A 6,005-nucleotide genomic window follows, 5' to 3' on the forward strand; every position below is an offset into this window, starting at 1 on the left:
TCACTCATTTATCTACGGTGCAACCTTCCTATTCTAGGTCAAAAATCTGCCTATCACTATGTTTAACAAAAACTCCATGCCTGTGGTTAAGAGATTACATTAGTTGTTCAACAGCAGTTGCTGACGCTAAAAATGCCCTTTTCTAAGGAAAATAATTTGCAGCCCTATTTTGTTTTAATAAAATGCCTTTGTTGAGTAATATGAAGCATATTACAGTCTCAAAATGTGTGAGCAGTGTGGTCGGGCGGTAGGAAAGGCAAGTAGGATGCTTGGCTGCATAGCTAGAGGTATAACAAGCAGGAAGAGGGAGATTGTGATCCCCTTATATAGAGCGCTGGTGAGATCACATTTGGAATACTGTGTTCAGTTCTGGAGACCTCACCTACAAAAAGATATTGACAAAATTGAACGGGTCCAAAGACGGGCTACAAGAATGGTGGAAGGTCTTAAGCATAAAATGTATCAGGAAAGACTTAATGAACTCAATCTGTATAGTCTGGAGGACAGAAGGAAAAGGGGGGACATGATCGAAACATTTAAATATGTTAAAGGGTTAAATAGGGTTCAGGAGGGAAGTGTTTTTAACAGGAAAGTGAACACAAGAACAAGGGGACACAATCTGAAGTTAGTTGGGGGAAAGATCAAAGGCAACATGAGAAAATATTATTTTACTGAAAGAGTAGTAGATCCTTGGAACAAACTTCCAGCAGACGTGGTTGGGAAATCCACAGTAACTGAATTTAAACATGCCTGGGATAAACATATATCCATTGTAAGATAAAATACAGGAAATAGTAAAAGGGCAGACTAGATGGACCATGAGGTCTTTTTCTGCCGTCAGTCTTCTATGTTTCTATGTTTCTATATGGAAATAAGTTCCATGCAATGTAAAAATTGTCTCCAATACTTTGGGAAATGTTTGCTTGACTTCTTTCCAAACTCCAGCAATTCTTTTTCTCTCCTCCTCCCTCTCTTCCAATGTCATTTTTTGGGGGAAATCTTGTGAGGGGATGGATCCATGCCTGAGATTTTGGTGGGTTTTTTTTTGCTTCTGCGCATGCATGGAAGCACAAAAAATGCTGAAATTTCTCACGCCGCACATCCCCTTGTGAGATTTCAGTGTATTTTTGCTTGATGTTGCCAGCGGGTTACTAGCAGTTCAGCCGATCTAGTCTGAACCAGGAGAAACCCACGCTTGGTTGGACTGCAGTTCAATTCAATTCAATTTATTAGATTTGTATGCCGCCCCTCTCCGAAAACTCGGGGCGGCTCACAATAATAATAAAAGCAGTATAATAATGGAACAAATCTAATAATAAAATTATATTAAAAAACCCCAACAATTTAAAAACCATATAACACATACATACCAAACATAAAATATAAGAAAGCCTGGGGGAGATGTCTTAATTCTCCCATGCCTGGCGGTATAGGTGGGTCTTGAGTAACTTGCGAAAAACAAGGAGGGGGGCCGTTATAATCTCCGGGGGGAGTTGATTCCAGAGGGCCGGGGCCACCACAGAGAAGGCTCTTCCCCTGGGGCCCGCCAAACGACATTGTTTGGTCGATGGGAGCCGGAGAAGGCATACTCTGTGGGACGTTATCAGCCGCTGGGATTCATGCGGTAGAAGGCGGTTCCGGAGGTATTCTGGTCCAATGCCATGAAGGGCTTTAAAGGTCATTACCAACACTTTGAATTGTGACCGGAAACCGATTGGCAGCCAGTGCAGGCCACGGAGTGTTGTAGAAACGTGGGCGAATCTAGGAAGCCCCACGATAGCTCTTGCGGCCGCATTCTGCACGATCTGAAGATGATCTAACAGCAACAATGACAAAAATATATCCAATAAAACTTGTCTTTTCTAAATTGCCAAGGTACAATTCTGAATTGTACAATGAGAATGAAATTGTTGAATCAAGTTATTGTCATATGCTAGACAATATTCTCTTCTTGTCAAACAATGGAAAGTCAAATAAGACATCAAACATTTTTATATTCCTTTAAGGAAAAAAATAGCATAATCTCCTGACAGTTTATATTTTTAATATTTTAATATTTTATTTATACATTGTCCGGTATCTCTTTGCAAGGGAGATGTGGGCCTTGAAAATTTGATAAATAATCAAATTTTAATGAATATTCTTCTCTACATTTTTCAGTGAATCACCAGCACCTGGCTCTCCATTACTGAATTAAAATAATACCTTAAAGGCATACTCATGCACATTTAATTGTTGAATTGAAGAATGCCGTTTATGCCATAGCAGCAGATAGAAATCTTTGTTTTATTTTTGTACTTTTGTCATAATTCCCGAATCAGCATTAACGAGTTGTGACATGATGTTCAAGTCATTTAAAATCAGATGCAGACACAACATAATGTAAGAAATGTAGAAAAATCTGGAAGAATGTTTTAAAAGATCCTCTAAGAATATAATTTCATTTCATTTCATTTATTGGATTTGTATGCCGCCCCTCTCCGTAGACTCGGGGCGGCTAACAACAGTGGTAAAAACAACATGCGACAATCCAATACTAAAACAGCTAAAAACCCTTATTTTAAAACCAATCATACATACAAACATACCATTTATTTATTTATTTATTATTTTATTACTTAGATTTGTATGCCGCCCCTCTCCGAAGACTCGGGGCGGCTCACAACATGTAAAAACAAATCATAAGCAATCAGACAAATTTAAAATATTTAAATATTTAAAAAACCCCATATGCTAACAGTCACACACACAGACATACCATGCATAAATTAAACGTGCCCAGGGGGAGATGTTTCAGTTCCCCCATGCCTGACGGCAAAGGTGGGTTTTAAGGAGTTTACGGAAGGCAGGAAGAGTAGGGGCAGTTCTAATCTCCGGGGGGAGTTGGTTCCAGAGGGCCGGGGCCGCCACAGAGAAGGCTCTTCCCCTGGGGCCCGCCAACCGACATTGTTTAGTTGACGGGACCCGGAGAAGGCCCACTCTGTGGGACCTAATCGGTCGCTGGGATTCGTGCGGCAGGAGGCGGTCTCGGAGATATTCTGGTCCGATGCCATGAAGGGCTTTAAAGGTCATAACCAACACTTTGAATTGTGACCGGAAATTGATCGGCAACCAATGCAGACTGCGGAGTGATGGTGAAACATGGGCATACCTAGGTAGGCCCATGACTGCTCTCGCAGCTGCATTTTGCACGATCTGAAGTTTCCGAACACTTTTCAAAGGTAGCCCCATGTAGAGAGCATTACAGTAGTCGAACCTCGAGGTGATGAGGGCATGAGTGACTGTGAGCAATGAGTCCCGGTCCAGATAGGGCCGCAACTGGTGCACCAGGCGAACCTGGGCAAACGCCCCCCTCGCCACAGCTGAAAGATGTTGTTCTAATGTGAGCTGTGGATCGAGGAGGACGCCCAAGTTGCGGACCCTCTCTGAGGGGGTCAATAATTCCCCCCCCAGGGTGATGGACGGACAGATGGGATTGTCCTTGGGAGGCAGAACCCACAGCCACTCCGTCTTATCCGGGTTGAGCTTGAGTCTGTTGACACCCATCCAGGCCCCAACAGCCTCCAGGCACCGGCACATCACTTCCACCGCTTCGTTGACTGGGCATGGGGTGGAGATGTAAAGCTGGGTATCATCCGCATATTGATGATACCTCACCCCATGTCCTTGGATGATCTCGCCCAGCGGTTTCATGTAGATGTTGAATAGCAGGGGGGAGAGGACCGACCCCTGAGGCACCCCACAAGGGAGAAACCTAGGAGTCGACCTCTGGCCCCCCACTAACACCGACTGCGACCGGCCAGAGAGGTAGGAGGAGAACCACTGAAGGACAGTGCCTCCCACTCCCAACCCCTCCAGCCGGTGCAGAAGGATACCATGGTCGATGGTATCGAAAGCCGCTGAGAGGTCAAGGAGCACCAGGACAGAGGATAAACCCCTGTCCCGGGCCCGCCAGAGATCATCCATCAACGCGACCAAAGCGGTTTCCGTGCTGTAACCGGCCCTGAAACCCGACTGCTGGGGACCTAGATAATCGGCTTCTTCCAAGGACCGCTGGAGCTGGAGTGCCACCACCTTCTCGACAACCTTCCCCATAAAGGGAAGGTTGGAGACTGGACGATAGTTGTTAAGTACGGCTGGGTCCAGGGAGGGCTTCTTGAGGAGGGGGCGCACAAGCGCTTCTTTATAGAGTGATGGAAAAACTCCCCTCCCCAAGGAAGCGTTGGTAATCTCCTGGGCCCAGCTCCGTGTCACCTCCCTGCTGGCCGAAACCAACCAGGAGGGACACGGATCCAGTAAACAGGTGGCGGAACTCACAGCTCCAATGGCCTTGTCCACTTCATCAGGTGTCACCAGATCAAACTCTTCCCAGACAGGTGGACAAGTACGTGCCCCAGTCACCTCGACTGACTCGTTGTCAGTCGACTCTGTTTTACAATTGGAGTCGAGGTCGGCCCGAATCCGAGCGACTTTATCAGCGAAAAACGTGTTAAAGTCCTCGGCACTACTCTGCAAGGGCTCCCCAACTCCCCCCTGATTAAGAAGGGAGCGGGTCACCCTAAACAGAGCGGCCGGGCGGGATTCCGCTGATGCAATCAAGGCGGCATGGTACGCGCATCTTGCCGCCTTGAGCGCCACTTTGTAAGTCTTAATAAAAGCTCTTACAAGTGTTCGATCAGATTCAGACCTACTCTTCCTCCATCGCTTCTCTAGACGTCTCTTCTGGCGTTTCAACTCCCGGAGCTCCTCGTTGAACCATGGAGCTCTACGGGGTCTAGCGCCACGGAGAGGTCGCAAAGGCGCAATCCGGTCAAGAGCCTCTGCTGCAGCCTCGTTCCAGGCTTTCGCAAGAGACTCTGCCGAACTGTGGACAAGTGCCTCTGGAATAACCCCAAGCGCCGTCTGAAAGCCCTCTGGGTCCATCAGGCGTCTGGGGCGGAACATCTTAATTGGTTCCGCCTCCCTGCGGGGAAGGATTGGAGCCAGGAAGTCAAGCCGTAGTAGAAAATGGTCTGACCATGACAAAGGCACTGCTTCTAAGCCCCTTAGTCTCAGACCATTACTCAATTGCTCGGAAAGGAATACCATGTCGGGTGCGTGCCCCCCTTCATGAGTCGGACCCTGTACTACTTGAGTCAGGTCCATGGCTGTCATGGTGGCCATGAACTCCTGTGCCAGCCCAGAGGTTTCGCCGAGTGACGGCAGGTTGAAGTCCCCCAAGACAATAAGTCTTGGGAACTCCACCGCCAACCCGGCTACCTCCTCGAGTAGCACAGGCAGGGCTTTTGACACGCAGCTGGGAGGCAGGTACGTGAGAAATAAGCCCACCTGAACCCCTAAGTCCAACTTCATCAAGAGTGACTCGCAACCCGCAATTTCCGGAGCAATGAGTCCACGTAGGCAAAGGCTCTCCCTGGCTATAATAGCCACTCCTCCCCCCCTTCCCTGGGGTCGAGGTTGATGCCATATCTGAAACCCAGCTGGGCAGCTTTCAGAGAGAGGAACACCTCCCTCTGGGCCCAGCCAGGTTTCAGTAATACATGCCAGGTCGGCCTCCTCATCCAGGATCAGATCCCGGATGAGGAGAGCTTTATTTACCACCGACCTGGCATTAAGCAGCAGCAACCTGAGCCCAGGGCCAGAGTTACACTCATCACCAGTACCCAAGATTGGGCTCACGGAGCCAGAACAAGGGATCGTTATTAAGCAACGGTCCCTCGTTCCCCTGGAACGGCTAACTCCGCGGCCCCCGCCATATCTGCCTCTCCCCAGCAACACAGGAATATTCTGACCCTCTGTCTCCCCAGAGATTAGTGCCCCCTCCCCTCCCGCCTCTCCGGCGTCAGGTGGGCAAAGTCTATCATTCATACTGCTTCCATTTATCACATTCATACCATAATCCCACCCGCCCCAACCATTGCATTCATACCAATCATTCGTCCCATATTTACCCCAATCATCCATTAATTACAAAACCCCCTAGTGATATTAAAATGAATTAAATT

Source organism: Erythrolamprus reginae, chromosome 4, assembly GCF_031021105.1.
Source record: "Erythrolamprus reginae isolate rEryReg1 chromosome 4, rEryReg1.hap1, whole genome shotgun sequence".
Lineage (NCBI taxonomy): Eukaryota > Metazoa > Chordata > Lepidosauria > Squamata > Dipsadidae > Erythrolamprus > Erythrolamprus reginae.